Here is a 17149-nt window from a genome sequence, read left to right as displayed (position 1 = left end):
TTAAGTTGTAATTTATCTTACCTTAGTTTAATAATAACAATTAAGACACTCAAACAAACAAACAGTACAGCACAACGTGACTAAGACTATTATCACCACTACAAGACTGACTTAACCCTTTTGAGGCCAGCTCCGCCCGCCCGGGTACTGCGCAACACGGCCAGTGCCGCTCGCGCGGGTACTACCCAAAAGAGCCAAGGCCAAAAGCACTGTTTTCGCACTCTTGTAGTTAAAGCATCATAACTTTTTTGTTTATCACCCAATCGTAATGGTTTTTTTTTGTTTATTAGCCTACTAAATAGCGCTTAGTATTTTGGCAAAGAAATTGCACTTAGATTGCAAAATATTGTTGTTTAACAAGAAAAGCAAACGTATTTTTAGTTTATGTATTTAGTCTTTTTCACTTTGAGATATAAAAATAGGATGAAAGAAAAATATTTTTGCTGTGGGAAACAATTTTAATTTGTTACTCACTTATATTTGTATACACACACACAAAATTATATTGTTATATTAAAAAAAGTTTTTTACATTAATTTAAAAAAAAACTGTTAATATCTAAAAAAAATATTTTTTTGGAAACTGTTTATTCACACATTAGTTGTTGACAATATTTTGTTTTGACTGACTATAACTACAAACTATAACTAATATAAACATAAAAGCAACTTTAAAAACTACAATCTATATTTTACTATGGAGAAAGACAATAATAAAAATGAAATATAAAAAAGAACTTAGGCTACAAATTTTGTGTTTAGCAAGTATGTTTAAGAAGACACAAAGGGTGTACACCCTTGTTACACTTTTTACAAATAAATCGGGTCTTTTTTCTTGTCCCCCCTTTGCTTGTGCTTGCTTTGCTGCATACAGCACAATTTCTTTCCTTTTTGTCCGGCAGTTTTTGTAAAGGCTCATCACCAACGCCCGCTCTCTGCCTAGGGAGTGCCGCTTGGTCACCAAGCCACTCAGCTGCAATACCGTCAACAATGGACACAGTAAACTGAACTCTAGACATGGGCTTGTCGGTATTCTCTTTGTAAAGTATGTACAGGTTTACAATCATTCTGCCAATTACATGAAAAGTGACCTTTTTCCAATACTTCAAAGTACGGCGTTCGTCTAGATAACAATAAAGCATCTGGTCAGACGAGTCTACGCCACCCATGTATGAGTTGTAGTTGCGAATAACCGACGGTCTATTTGTAATAAAAACCTTGTTTCCTTTTTTCTTACATTTGCGATCGCTTTTTGCCAAAGCTTTTGTCGAAAGCAGAACAACTTGTTTCTTTTGGGACTTTTTTAGGCGGCTACCAAGCATAAGCATGAATTCTTTTCTGCAGTACTTGTTAGTACCAACATTTAGTTTTTGTTTCATTTTTGCTGGTATGCCTTTTCGGTTCAGACGTATAGTACCAGTCATATTTGTCTGTTTTGAATACAATTCTCTGGCAAGGGGGATGGACGTAAAATAATTATCAATAAAAACGTGAAACCCCTTTTTTAATAAATTGCCCATTTCTAACAGTTTCATAACAACATTATGGCCTAGCCCTTTTGCAGTCTCTTTGTTTCCATTACCCTTCGCTCCCTTGTAACAAAATAATTGTAAGCAGTAATTCGATACACTATCGCAAAGGAGCCACAATTTTATCCCCCATTTATGATGATGTTTATTGGGCATGTATTGCAATAACTGAGTATGATTTTTTGTACCCACCAAGCTCTCGTCAACTGATATATGTTCATGCGGTGTATAATATCGCTTGAACACTTTATTTGCATGGTCAATAATAGGGATGAATCTACTGCAAGGATCATAGCCAGGCTGTTTAGGTTTTGGTAAATTTTTTACATCTACCAGATGAAAAAACCTTAGAATTGCCTCAAAACGATTCCGTGCAAACATTTTACTAAACCAGGGAACATGTTGGGAGTCAGATTTTGACCAATACATGTCAATGGTTGGTTTTCTGTTCAATCCCATATTGATAAGTACTGCCAAAAATCCTTTTATTTCTAGATAACTGTCCGGTCTCCAAAGTCGATTTCTGGCTTGGGGACCCAGTCTGTTGTTATTCTGTTGAATGAAGTTTCTAGCGTAATTATTTGTATGAGTAACTATCAGATCTAAAAACGCTAAGGGGAAAAACAGATCGAAGTATGAGATGGGAGGAGAATTTCGAGGTGGGCAATGTTTTGGACCGGGATTCTCTTGGTAGCTAAATATATGAGCGAATCCGGCCGGGGTCATTGTTCTCCAAAATATCGTCCCACCCGTCAATTTCGTGATTAGAATCTGAAGACGACTCACTCAAACGATGATCGTCAGGAAGATGGCCTCGTCCTCGTCTTTGCCCACGTCCTCCAGTAGCCCGTGAAGTAACTGCAGGAGAGCCGTTGTTCTCAGCCAAGTCCTCATCCTCATCAGAAGACGATAAAACTGACCTATTGACTTCACGACTTGTAGCTACATAACCAAGGAAACGTCTAGGCCTACGATCGCTATTTGGGTCGAATGAAGGGTCCTGGTCCGTATCATCGGCCTCACTCACACTTGAATAGTCAGTTGATTGATCCGGAAGCTCGGTTGCTGAGATATTTACATTGGAATTATTTACAGAGCTATTTACACTATTGGTTACACTTGAGGTAAAATCCCCAATTCTCAAAACCGATTCATTTTCATCACTGTCATTTTCTGATGCCGAACTCGGGATGACGTTCAACTCACTATCTAGTACGGTGTAATTAGACCTAAACCTCAACATCCAAAGTAAAAGTTTTCCTCCAACACCAAATTGCTCTACATAGTCCCCTTATTCTATGGTAAAAAGTTACACCATTTTGAGCGTCGGGTTTGGGGGTGAGGGGGGGGGAATTTGAAAAATCACTAGTTTTTTTAGTTTTTCATAAATATTTCAAAAACTAAGCGGTTTATCCTAAACATTGTTATATACAAAAATGTTCTACGTTAAATTTTAAATAAGAATGGTCCTTTTCATAATCACTCTAAATTGTACGGTTCAAGAGTTACAGACGGTGTAAATGTTAACTTTTTCGTAATTTTGATAATTTTTTTAAAAAATAAGCTTTGTAAAAGAATGTTGCTATTTCAGTGGCCTGTGGTATGTTAGTGATAAGCCCTTGAAGGAACGACAACCTCACCACCTTATCAAGGGGCACTCTTTTTTAAGGGAAAAGAGGCTTCCACAGGCCTAGGCCATATAAACCTGTGGTACGGAGAAACCCACCCTGAACTTTCTACGAACATTGCAACATAAATTCACTTCTTAAGCATAAATATCTTTCAAATTTGGAATGTTCAATGTCTTTATTAACTTCACTCATCCTCCAGCACATTATCCTCCTCCTCTAGCTCGTCGTCTAAGATGTTATTATTGTCCATGTTATCACATGCTTGGCCTGAGCAATTGCTGCATATGCTAGTGCAGTTTAGACCACTCCTTCTGCATTCACAATTACGAACGCATTCATCTTTGCAAGTACACATTATAAGGGACAGTAATTCCTGGGGGGCTGCAGGACGTGCTGTTGTAATTGGTGTCAGGTGGTCGCCAATCTTCTTCCAACCCCACTCGAGTGGATCCTTATCTTCATTCAGCCACTGTTGTACCTGGTGGTAGGTCCTAAATGAATGCTTTCTGGACGCTCCTGAAGTGGGGGGTAGTGCATCCAACTTCAGTAATGCATGTATAGGCTGTTTTGCAATCGCTTTCAAGTAGGACTGGTAGCGAAGACAATCTAGATCTTCAGTGTTCTTGGCTCCAAACATTTCAAGTAGGAAGTAATTTCCTGCCTCAGCCACTGCACTGGGGTCGGCTTTGGGGTTGTTGAAGACCAGAAGTTTTTCACGAAGAACGTTGTTGGTTTGAACTTTCCTATAAGGTGCAATTTTTCCCTTCTTATAGACAGCAGACACAGTGTCACATCCTGTGAAGGCGTATGTAACCAGAAGTACATCTTTCATATCCCCAATGCCTTGCTGAATGCCAGAAATAATGTACACTTTTTCCTGGTGATTTCCTTTTTTAGGTACGACCATTTTCAGTTTATTCCCTGAAGGTGCGTGGACAGTCAACAGTACTAATAAGTCCGTGTCATCACCAATAACACACGTTTGAAAATCTTTCTTCGCTTCATCAATAGCTGTTAAGACTACTAATAGGTCAGCATCACCCGATGCTTGAAGAACTGTGCAACCACATTGTTGCAAGTGCGATGAAAGGAGGGTTATTAGACCCATCTTGTTTTTAGCACTAGCTAAAAATTCATTTTGATTTATGTTGACATGGATTGAGTCTTCCACTTTGACCACAATGTTGGAACGTGATCTTCGTAGGTGTTCTTGATCCTTTGTGTTACTTCGTTCGTAACCATAAAAAACAACAGTCGCTTTTCCATAATGAGTACATACGTAATCACTATATTGCTCGCAAATCTGTTTAAATGTAGCAGGCTGTTGCCAGACAACACGATGTAGGAGGTGGCCTCCGTCAATTATATAGGACACTTTCACTGGGTCATCGATGTTTGATGATTCTTTTGAATCTGAAACCAAAACCGTCACCATTAATGATTTTTCCCCCTTCCTCATCAAGCCAGATTCGTCAAACAGTGATGGAGGATATGCACAGAGTTCAAACTGAAAAATTTCCTCTAATTTCTCATCACTCCTTACTGTACACACCATCCGATGTAAGAGAGTGTTAGGATTTACACATACCATGTCGTTGTTAATTTTCACCGACTTCGTTATAGAGGCTAGAGACTTGACAGCAAACTTTCTTTTCATGTGTATTTCTTTAAATGTTTTGTTTTCAATAGCTTTGATGGATATGGCTCCTATTTCAAATGCTTTATCGGTGCAGAAGACAGAACCGCCATTGGTTGCGGCCCGCGGTCCAAGGTCACTATGATGGCGGCCACGCCTGCTTGTACTACCACGTTTCTCCTAACAATTATTTTTACTTTTTCAACCTTCTATGGTGCCTCTTAGCCACTTTTTGACTATAATACTGTAGTATATTATTACTCTTTAATTAAATCATTTACTTATTTCTATATAGCTTTATTTGGAAAAAAACCTTAAAAATTATATCATTTTTATTTTTACACCGTCTGCAACTCATGAACCGTAAATTTTACAGAGAATATGCATAGGACATTTTTTGTTTAAAATTTCATGTAGAATATTTTTGTATATAACACTCTTTGTGCTAAACAGCTTAGTTTTCAACCAATTTCCAAAAAACTAAAAAAATACTAAATTTCCTACTTTTCCTCCCCCTCCCCCCCAAATCCGACGCTCAAAATGGTGTAACTTTTTACCAAACAATAAGAGGGTTATATAGAACAATTTGGAGTTGGAATAAAACTTTTACTTTGGATGTCAAGGTTAGGCCTTTTTTTAGGTTAATAACACCGTACTAATCACTAATATAGTTAGGGTCGTGAAGGATAACGTTTATAGTACCTTCACTTAATGGTGATCGACCCATAATGGAAAAAGCACAAAAAAACACGACGCAACTAGAAGCAGCGACAGAGCATGACTAACAGGTTAGGCGGAAGGAGGCGCGCGCAGTGTAGCCACCACGTGTGTCAAATCAGCTGAGTCCCGCCAAATAATCAGCTGCACATCAGTAGACATTTCTACCAACTGACTAATGTAACTGAACACTACTACTTTAGTTCCTCATAAAACTATTTTATAGTTTAAATAGTATCTAAATGTTTATTTTCACCGTTTAAACATACTTTTTCTTGACGTCCGATGTAACGGACGTTGGCCTTTTTAGCGTGGTTTTCAGACGTCCGATGTAACGGACGTTGGCCTTTTTAGCGTGGTTTTCGGACGTCCGATGTAACGGACGTTGGCCGCAAAAGGGTTAAATACGTGGTCTCACCAGAAATAAGCCAATGCCATTACAATACTGCACTTACGAGGTATCACAAGATAAATGCGCGATTTTTTTCTGAATCCATAGATACCAATACTGTAAAATTTAAAAAAAATGGAGATACGAGGTATCACTTCTTAAGCGACGATAAGCCGATTCAGATACGAATATCAGACATAGAGTAAGTAACAATACACCATTTTACTCGTCAATTCACGTAGAACGTCATAATCCCGAATATTTTGGCTTTTGGTTTGTACTAAGCCAGCGAAATAAAAAAAGTAACATCCTACTTAATCGGATCCGGAGGTTTTGGCGAGAGCCGGTCGATCCGATCTAATCGGACGTCGGAGTTAAAAGCGTATTTCATATATCCGATATTATCGGATGTTGGAGTTAAAAGGGTTAAAACAAGAACTGCCAATTCCACCCGGTATTCTTCGGCTAAGGGTGGGCTTCTAATGAAAACCAAGAAAGAAAACTAACTAGCATTTAAACTAAACTTAAAAACAAAATATAAACTATAATGACTGGCAAAAATAACAAAGAAATAAATTAAACAAATAGCAGCGTATCATAGATGTTGACTAGTGGTATATTCATCTCATTATGGAGGCCATTTTTTAGAGAGCAGGAAACCCCTGGAATCTGGTGTCTGCGACCACCCATGATGAAAAGGACAGCAGGAGTTAAGAGTGCCTCTCCTGGACCCTGAAAGCATGTTTCAGTCTAGTACCCTTTTATATGCTTAAAAAATTAATAAATATTATTTAAATAACTTGTTCCAAAATTAATTAGTATAATAAAACTTATTTGTTGTCAATTAATTTAAAATCAAAATTACCAGCTAAAACAAATTATAGTTTTTTATACATATAGAGGAAAAATAATAATTTAAATTAAATTTAAGACCTTAAAATAAATATTTATAAATCCTCTGAAATTAACTAAATATATAATTGGATATATTATAACAGTTAACTGAAAATAAATATTCAAACATTTCAAAATAGAGTTTAAAAATTCAACAGCTCACAGAGATTCCAACTATTGTCTAAAAAAGAGATAAGCCTTACTAAAAGAAGCCGGTGACATTGAACAACACAAATAAGCTAAATATAAAACTTAAGAAGACTAAAACATTGGGTTATTTTGATTTTTTATAGAAGGTATATATGAAGGGTGCAGGAGAAAAACCAACTTTGTCCAAAAAAAATCGATTTACAGATTATGATGCCATTCGATAGTCTGTGGTCCATATTTTAACATGCCAAAAGCTGCAGGAGAATAACTAACTGAGTTACAAGATACAGCCATTTAAAATGTTGTAGCCGCAGGGGAAAAACTAACTCAGTCCCATCTGGTTCAGGGGAAAAAGCAACTGAGTCCACAGTCAGCTGACCTTAGCGCATGCGCAAACAATCCATACTCTGTGGTTCAGCTGTAGCAGGACTAAACAACAACACTCCTTATTGTCTCTGTTGTGTGTTAGTTTGTACTGTTGAAGTTGAAGTTTTAGGTTATTAGTGTTTATTTGGTGTGCGTATTTGAATTAGCGTTGGTGAATATTGTGTTTAGTGCCCATATCACTTGAAAATGATTGACGGTGAGCTGCAAAGTGAAAGTGATGATGAAGCCCACTAGGGTAAGTGAAGTAAAAACTACGAAAAAACGAAAAATAACTGGGAGAGTTTAGGGATGTCGCCAAAAAGCTACGGGCTTGCTCATATGAAACGGGTGAAGATTGCCGTTGTAAAAAACGATACGAATGTTTCTTCAACAAGTTACACCAGAAGAGAGAAATTCCTTAATTAAACAATTCAATGACATAGGGCGTGAAGGAGGTACCAATGCTTCAAAACAGCTACTTGGGTGGGGACTAATTGCGTTGCATCCTCTGTTTCTCGGAGGAGACCTCGGCTAGCGACGAAAACCAAGCTAGAATGAACGAAGGTTCTTTTTCATACAAAGTTAGAGTTGTGAGAGATGAGTCTGCCGTTGAGATCCCTGTTTTGTTTTAAGGCCTTTCAGTCTCTTTTGGTGTTAAAAACCTTTTAGGCTACACAGAATCAAAGCAGTCAATAATGACCACTGGTAAATCTCCCGTAGATAACAGAGGAAAACATTTTTAATCGACCTCGTAAAGTCCCCCAGAGGCTACACGCGAAGCTATGATGAGCTTTTTTTGTTCTTTAAAAGGTAGACGGGCTCATTACAGCCTTCATGACAGTACCAAAGTGTACTTACCTGAAAATTTAAATGTCAAGGAGCTTCTGTCAATGTTTTTTTAAATAAGAACCCCAGCATGGAAATTTCCTACGAGACATTTCGACAACACCTTTGTCACTGAGTTCAATAATCGGGTTTGGATACCCAAGAACTGACACATGTTGTTTTTGTGACGAAAATAATGCAAAGGTTTCAGGAATTGAAAGAAAGATTGCTGCAGTGTCAGTTGAAGAAAAAGAATCCCTACTTGAAGAAAAGAAAAAACTGGAGGAAGAGCAAAAACTGCATATTACTAAGGAGCAGATTGGTTTTACAAGTTGAAACGTAAAGCCAAAAAATCAGCAAAAAAACTACGCAATGAAGTGGAAGGCTATTGCGATTGATTTCGGGAAGAATCTACCGACCCCCAACATCTCCACTAGTGAAAGTTTATTTTTAGACGACACAGTTGACATTTTACATCTTCAATGTACACATCTTGTCCCACTGGGGAATCCATCATTGTACACCTATGACGAGACTGTTGGTAAGAAGGGATCTGATGATGGTTGCCTCTTTTTTGTACGATTTTGTCCAAAATTACCTGTCAATGGAAAGTGAAAACCCTCTACATCTTTGCTGATTCATGCGGAGGTCAAAATAAGAACCACACTGTAATGAAGATGTTGCACTACCATCACAACTGAAGAGAAACGGTTTGACAAAGTTTATAGTGACTTTCCCAGTAAGAGGACACTCTTATATGGAAAATGACAAAAATATGGGATTAATCCCTAAAACAGCAAAAGCTGAAACACCTGACGGTTGGAGATCTGTGTTGGAGAACGCTCGAGTAAAACCATCACCCTTCACAGTGGTTTCTTGCCAACAGAAAATGTTCAAAAAATGGGGAGTAGTTTTTTGGCATCCAAAGACTACAAAAATAAGTTTCTCTTTGCCGTCAGACCGGTAAAACAACTTAGATTTTTCCAAGATAAATGTCTCAGCTTAGAATATCGGAACGGATACAATGGGGCCTTTTTCACATCATCCATAAAGAAGAATGATAGAGAGAAAGAAAGAGAAGAAAAAACAAAGAAAAAAGAAGAACTTGCCTAGGCCTGAGCATATGGCTGAGCCTGAACAATCCTACAATGCACCCTTTAGCACTGTCAAAGGAAAAGTGCAAACGACCTAAAAGTCCTTCTAAAGTTTTTGCGAAGAAGAAGGTTTCAAAGGAATATTACATGAACCTTTTTGTGGGAAATGAAACAGCGATTGAGGTTCCAGCCGTTGATGTAGCCGCTCATGAGACTGCAGAAGCTAACTTTTAAAGGTACGTTTTGAAATCTATATCTTATTCAAACTGTTTTACTATTTTTTCCAATAACTTTCCGTTTAGGCAGTGATTAATGAAATAATTATGTTCCTAAAAAAACATTCTAACACAAAATTATTTGTGAAAAATAACAAACCTAAGATACTTTGTCTTTGCAAATATTGAATTATTCACAATTTTCTTTTGTTAGTATTTACAGTTGTGAGGATTAAAACTATATCCTATTAGTTGGATATATTATTTGGTTTTTTTCATTGTGTTTTAGGAAGAAACCTCAAGTGAAAATGTAACCTAAAGTGGAGGTAACCAAAAGTGTGTGGAGCTAACTAAAAGAAAGACGTTGGACCATATCCAATGAAAATGACAGACTTTCACAGTTTTTCAAATATTTACATATATCTAAGTTTTGTTTTGTCCTTTTTTCAATCAAATGTGATAATAAACCAGAAGTTAAAAAATATTGACTAGTTTGTTTCATTATTTACAGGGGAAAAACCCAATTGAGTCCATCGTGTGCAGGGGAAAAACCAACTAAGTCCATGGCGTTGTTACCGGGACAATTTTTTAAAAATTAAACTAATTGTTGCAATGAGCCTAATTTTTTTATATTTTATAAAAAAACAGTTATACTAAACCTAGATCCAGTTTTTAAGGTCAAAAAGTTATGTTCTTTTTTTACAGACCGTTTTGAAACTTTGTTTTTGCTCTCCTGAAAAATTTTAGTTTTGTGACTAAGTTGGTTTTTCTCCTGCACCCTTCATATTGTAGCCTAAAATACAGAAACAATTTTGTAAACATTAATAACTCAAGAAGTTACTGACAGAAAAGGTTCGAATTTGGTGAAAAGCAGGGGATAGGCACCTTACAACTAAATTATTAACCCCACCCCAAAATAATAACCCCAAAGGAAGTTAGCCTTAAAATCCCCTTTGCCAAAGAATAAAGCGCCTAGGTACTCTTGGTGAAAATTTTAAAATTAAAATACAACAAAAATCTGGTGGCTAAAAGGTGGCAAATGACCTCTTAATAAGCTAGCAAACTTCAAAAATAAGTTTTAAGACCTAATTACACTACAGGAACATTTATCCCTCAAAAGGTTCTAAATTTAGCAAAATGAACCTTCAGCAGTCTCTCTGGGTTTGTTTTCAAAACAACATAAGTAGTTACACATTAATAAACATACATTATTGGCTTCAAAAGGAAGTTAAACATAGCCTTTAAAACATAGCCTAGAAAAAACTCAGTTATTGACAGAAAGTAATACGAAAATCGAAATTAGATTGGTGAAGGCTTTTAATAGAATAAGAAAAATAACTTACAAGCCATATTAATTCCAGTTTAGAGCCAAGAGTTCCAAAATATCAAAAGAAACCAAGATTAGCATGTGCTTAACCTTCACATACTTTTAACACTAAAATTAAGAGTGAAATATAAGCTTACTCGTCAGTGATAAACGTAGAACTTACGCCAGCATGTTAGTGGGAAAATTGAAAACGTAATAACATAAAATAATTTGAAAAGACAAAAGATTTACTACAAGTCCTTTCTCTAACAAGCAAGAATGTGAACCGGCTTACAAGGCAGTAACTACCATGAGTGAGTTGAAAAGGGGTAATATTCCAAAAACTAGAATTTTGGCAAATCTAAAAATACTTTATAGCTTTTTTGGTTTTAAATTTAGAAATAAACAATCAACAGTAAAGTTGTAGCACATATTATGGTGAGTTAATTTATAAATTGTATTACAAAATATGTTAAAAAATTCTAGTACAAATTTAATTTTATATTGTTGGAATATTTCCTTTTTTCAACTCAATTAAATTTTGTTGGTTTTTCTGAATAGTAATCTTAACCTTAACAGAAAAAACACCAAAAGTCTGTCATAAAACATATTTTATTGTTACTTATGTCAAAAACACATTATGGAAATGATAACGAAAACATCGCTGAAATCAAGTTAATGAAGCTTTGAGATTATTTAGGCATCCAAGTCATAATTGTCTGCATCATTGCTGGTGGGCCAGGCCAAGCGCTCCGTATAGAATTGCCTATGTTCAGGACTGAAGAAACATAATTAATTTTCTTTTTCTTTATTGGAACTTGTCCACAGTATGCATGTGTAGTAGGAAGTTGAACAACATCTACACATGCTTATTTATCTTGATTGATCTTATTGTCTTATGCATCTTGAATGATACAAAAACTGCTCCATCTATGAACTCAGAAGTCTGTACATAGCCTCTTTGCTTACTATTATAAACAATATGCCTGTATTTGCTGATGGTAAAGGCCTGTTTGTTACTGTCAGTACTGATGGAGGTTTTCTTAAAATAATGGGGCCACCACTCTTTAAAATTTAAAATATCTTTATTTTGGACATCAACAACTTCATAACCAGGATACTTTTTTTTTGCTTTGCATATGATCACTTTGTAGTGCTCTGGTGAGTATATACGATCATGCTTCTTTACTGCTTTTTTTCAGAACACCAAATGTTCTGTCACAGGGCATAAAGCTATGCCCTCGAATAGGGTAGTACTGGTTGATGGTTTCAAAGCCTACACCTCTTTTGAGTTTAGCACTCTGTATGTCATTTGGGACATTTTTCCTATCGAGGCGCAAAGTCCCGGTGCAATAGGTATTCCGTGCAAGGAGTTTTGAGGCCAGCAAGTAACTATTGTAAAAGTTATCCATGAAAATGGAGTGGCCATTATTTAATTTTTCCTGTAACAAATACAAAACAACCTTCTCTGTGTGACCTTTCCCCCCTACTTCCAAATCTGATGAGCCACCATATACGTGAAATTTTAGAATCAGTCCAGAGTGTTCTGTCAGTGAGTACAACTTCACAACATACTTATGGCGCTTTCCTTTTATGTACTGGCGAAAATGTAGACGGCCTCGCCAAAGAATCATCGCCTCATCTAAAGAAAGTTCCTTTTGTGGATAGTAAATGTCATTCATTTTGTTATTAAAATGACCAACAACAAATTTGATTTTATCCATACTAGTTTCTTCCTGGTGGTTAGGATTGTGAAAATACAAACATCGTAGAATATTCAAAAATCTATCCCTTGACATCACATGGCGGAAAACTTGTAAACTAAACCAGCTTATCAGTCTTCCAATAGTCCTGGAGACGATTTAGTCGAATTGTTCCAGTGTGCAAGAGAAGTCCGATAAAGTGCAATAACTCGTCCATTGTAATGTCTTTCCATTTGTTTATTCGAGAATTTGGTGTCAGATCTGGTTTTTTGAACACTTCAAAGGCATAGGCATTTGAAAACTTGATTACGTTTTCTAAGAAAATGTCATCAAGCAAGAGCCTAAAATAATCTATTGGTTTACCTTGGCCAGGACAAGGTACTAGAAGTCCAGACAGGCGGACAAAAGTAATGGGTCTCAATCCGGAAGTTGTCAAAGCCCATACAAGGGGGGCTGTGCCAATGTCTAGGTCATCATCGGAACTATAAGACACATCAGAGGATTCACTTGACAGATCATCAGAATCACCATCCACTAAATTCTGAATAGGATCCAAATTTTGGTTTGCGAGAGGCACTTCATCGTCACTGTCGTCGGCAGAGTGTGCACCACTTTGTGTCGAAGTTCCAGGAAGATCCATTTTCAATGAAGTAAACAATTCTAAGAACTATATTTACACTCACTAAGCACTCAACACTTCACTATTTCAAAGAGAAAAAGAAAAGAAACGGCGGTCGCCGGTGACCGCACCGCACTATGCCCGAAACCGAAACTAATACGTCCACTGACACGACCCGATGTCTAACTGAGAAGCGACGTAGTTTCACCCAGCTCAAACGAGTGGCTGAACCACACTGAAACTACAAACAGAGAGCGGTGCGCGCGGTCGCCGGTGACCGCCGCGCACTCTAGCGAGGGTATTTGGCGGTCACCGGTGACCGCGCCGCACTCTATGTGTTAAAATATGGTGTCACGTTATCAGTACAAAGAATAGACAGCGGATCGCTGTCAAAGAAAATTATCACATTAAGACAATATTACAAAAACAACAAGCAACAGAGGACTAAAACTAAATAACAAAAGTAGCCGAGAGGCTGTAAAGGGGCCCAATAGTTAAATATATCAGATAAAAAATAACGATAATAAATATAACAAATATTTAATGCTAAAACCAGGTAAGTTAATGAAGGTAGGTTGTAAAGGGCCCACCCTCACCAATAACAAATAAATAGAAATAAGGCAAAAGACACGTTGGTCATCAGTGCCCGTTACCTTACGTGACACCTACATATTAAGATAGTGGTGTCTCTTACCTCACAGAAATTTTTAACTGTAAAGGGGCTTACCCTTGATTAAAACACAGAAATTTTTCTAACAGAATTTAAAAGATTGCACTTAGGCGTTGCTAGTTAAGAGTTTTAAAACTAAATAACAACTCAGGGGTGAACTGTAAAAGGGCTCACCCTTGCCTAAAACTAGCGGTTAAAATACGTTTACTAAAACTAATCAGGTACTATAGGACTCATATTCTGGACATTAATTTGGTGCTCTCCAGAAAACCAAAGAGCTTTGTTAAAACATCTTCTTTGTCACCAAGCAACTCATCTAACCGGCCTGGCAAACGATGTGCTCTCCTCTGCCCGGCGTAGAGGCGGCAGCCTATCAACACGTGGCTGACGTTTAGCGCCATGTTACACTCCGCACACAGCGGTGGATCACCACGACTCATTAGGAAACCATGAGAGAAGCGAGTGTGTCCGATACGGAGTCGACACAGTACAACTTCCTCTCTACGGTTAGTGCGGTAAGCAGTACACCAAGGCTTTACTGTGTATTTAATCTGCCGAAGTTTGTTATTGGCCATTTGATCCCACGATATATTCCACTGATGTTGTAGTCGTGACTTTACAATCGGCTTTAGATCGGACGCGATTGATCGCCTAGTACATGGAGTCAGAGAGATTGCCTCCTTTGCTGCCCTATCTGCGATCTCGTTACCAGGTATTCCGGTATGTCCAGGTACCCATAGTAACGTAATTGCGATACCCCGCGACATTATCTCGCTTAAAGCGTAGCGGATCTTACGGACCAGGACATGTTTGGAGTACATGTCCTTGATAGCCAGCAGACCGCTTAGCGAGTCCAAGCACACTACCACCCTATTTGTTCTTGGACATACAATATTTAAAGATTTCAAGATAGCAGTTAGTTCTGCTGTGTATATTGAAGATTCAGGAGTGAGGCAGAATTTGTGCTCTCTATTGGAAGTGACAAAGGCACAACCCGTTCCTGCCTCACTATTTGAGCCATCCGTGTAGATGACATCGCAGGGTGAACAGGATGACAAAATTTCTCTACAGGCGCTTGTGGACAACAGTGATGCGTCTTGCTTGTCCAACTGTAATAACGACAGTATTACATTGGGAGTTCTGACTGTCCATGGTGGCCTATCCATCTCGTGACATACTTCAACATCAATCGCTCTCATGTCCACTTCTGCGAGATGTAACAGGATTCTAATGCCAAAAGGTGCGGGGGAGGACGTGGTGCGCCTATACGATGGTGATGTTTGTCTTCTTGGTGATAGCGCATACGGAATTACTCCTTGGTTACTGACTCCTTTTGACGAACCAAGAAATGCAAAAATGTTCCCAATTTAGTAATAAGTTGTGCAGTGCTTCACAATGTAGCAAAACATTTACATGCTTGGGAATTGGAAGAAGAAATCTAAAATGATGTGGCTTAAGAAAATGTACCTGTATATAATTTAGATCGGAATGAAATTAGAAATAGACGACGTGGTCAGCATAAACGATTGGAAATTAGTAATAATCTGATTATATAAATACAAATTTTTGACATGGAAATAAATTTAATCCTATTTCCTTTACTCCAATTGCAATCCCATATGTGAAAAGTAAAATAAAAAAGTAATAAAAAAATATTAAAAAAACTAAAATATGTTTAACATGGCCTGCTGGAAAATCAAATGGACATATACCACCAGCCTATGAGTCCTCCACCGGTCAAGCCATACCTGACAAACTGTGTACGGCTGCGTAGGCTAACACGCACTACAACGGCCGCGGCCACGGCCACGACAGCGGCCAGCCGCTCGCGGCCAGTTTAACATTAAGAACAATGTAACAACACGCACCAAGCGGTTGCGGCCACGACGCGGCCACCTGGCCGCCGCGACCAGAATTTTCTGTCTTGGCCGCCGCGGCCACATGTTTTTACGCGGCCAATGAAAACACGCAGTTAGATGAGACAACGCGCACTGTCAAGCGACCAGTGCGCGGCCAGATACAGTCGAGGTGAGTCTTGTTTGAGGTTAAGTTTTAGATTTGAAATGGCTGAGGTTGAATTTGATACCGAAAGGTTCATTTTAGCTATTAAAGAAAGGCCATCTTTGTGGAATATGTTATTAGACGAGTATAGTGACAAAAACATAAAGAAGAAGATGTGGGAGGAAGTTACTCTTTTGTTTGGGGGCAGTGGGTGCTCCAACACAACTGAAAAAAATAAACTATGTAAGTAAATTTTTAATTTATTACACATCACTAAAACAACTTAACATTGTGCCTATTCAAATGTAATAATTATAGTATATTAATTAAATAAATAATATTATGTGGTGTAACAAGACAGTTGGTACCCTGTATGTCAGTACAATAATTTAGTTTTATGTTGTTTCACGTGTGGCAATATGTTTTGCAAGTTGTATGACGTAGAGGGTGAGCTGATTCTAATAAATGGCTCTGGTTGGTCGGCTGGCATCATACCACCTCACCTGATGCTCGTGTCCAATCCCACGCCTCAGCCCCTGCTACCTTTGTATCGCCCCAGTCCTCCCCAGACCATGAAAAGATGCGGTCGGTTCGGCCAGTGCGTTAACTTTCAAACATGTGTTTAATTTACCAGCCCGGTTACCTCTAGGCTATGTTCCGACTACCACCGTAATGTCGAATCACGACATTACAAACTGGCGACGAGGCAGTTTAAAGAAACGCGCAGCAAGAAGACATTGATCATTCGGGAGTGCAAAGATGTCGGTGTAGACAGGTGCACGGACGCTTCAGTGTAGTAAGGTACACAAGTGCGGTGTAGGAAGGTACACACAACAATTGATTCGCATCAATTTCAGTGCAAACATTAATGTCGGATTGTGTTAGTGAAATCGCGCCTCTTTTCATAGACAGTTTATTTAACGGAGATCCTGAGTTCAACATGGCGACCGGAATAATAGGCTCGTTGGGACCCTATGACAGTGCGGAGGAATCTTGGTCATCTTATGTCGAAAGGTTCGAACTTTTCATAGATTGCAATGACATTAAAGCTGAAAAGAAAGTGAGTACCTTGTTAACAGTCATAGGTGTTAAAACGTATAATTTGTTAAAGGATTTGTGTACGCCGAACAAGCCTAGTTCTAAGACATTCAAGGACATTGTGCAAATTCTACAAGATCATGTCAGTCCTAAACCGTCGTTCATTGCGGAACGGTACAAATTTAGTTTACGCAACCAACATGAACATGAAACAGTTGGTGAATACGTTGTGCAACTAAAAAAACTATCAACATACTGTGAATTTCAAGACAAGTTGCCGGACTACTTGCGAGATCGCCTGGTAAGCGGTCTGCGGAGTGATACTATCAAGAAACGCCTGATTGGAGAAGTAGACTTAACCTTCG

Source organism: Homalodisca vitripennis, unplaced genomic scaffold, assembly GCF_021130785.1.
Source record: "Homalodisca vitripennis isolate AUS2020 unplaced genomic scaffold, UT_GWSS_2.1 ScUCBcl_124;HRSCAF=1272, whole genome shotgun sequence".
In the NCBI taxonomy this organism is placed as follows: Eukaryota; Metazoa; Arthropoda; class Insecta; order Hemiptera; family Cicadellidae; genus Homalodisca; species Homalodisca vitripennis.
Note: the sequence above shows the minus strand (reverse complement) of the source record.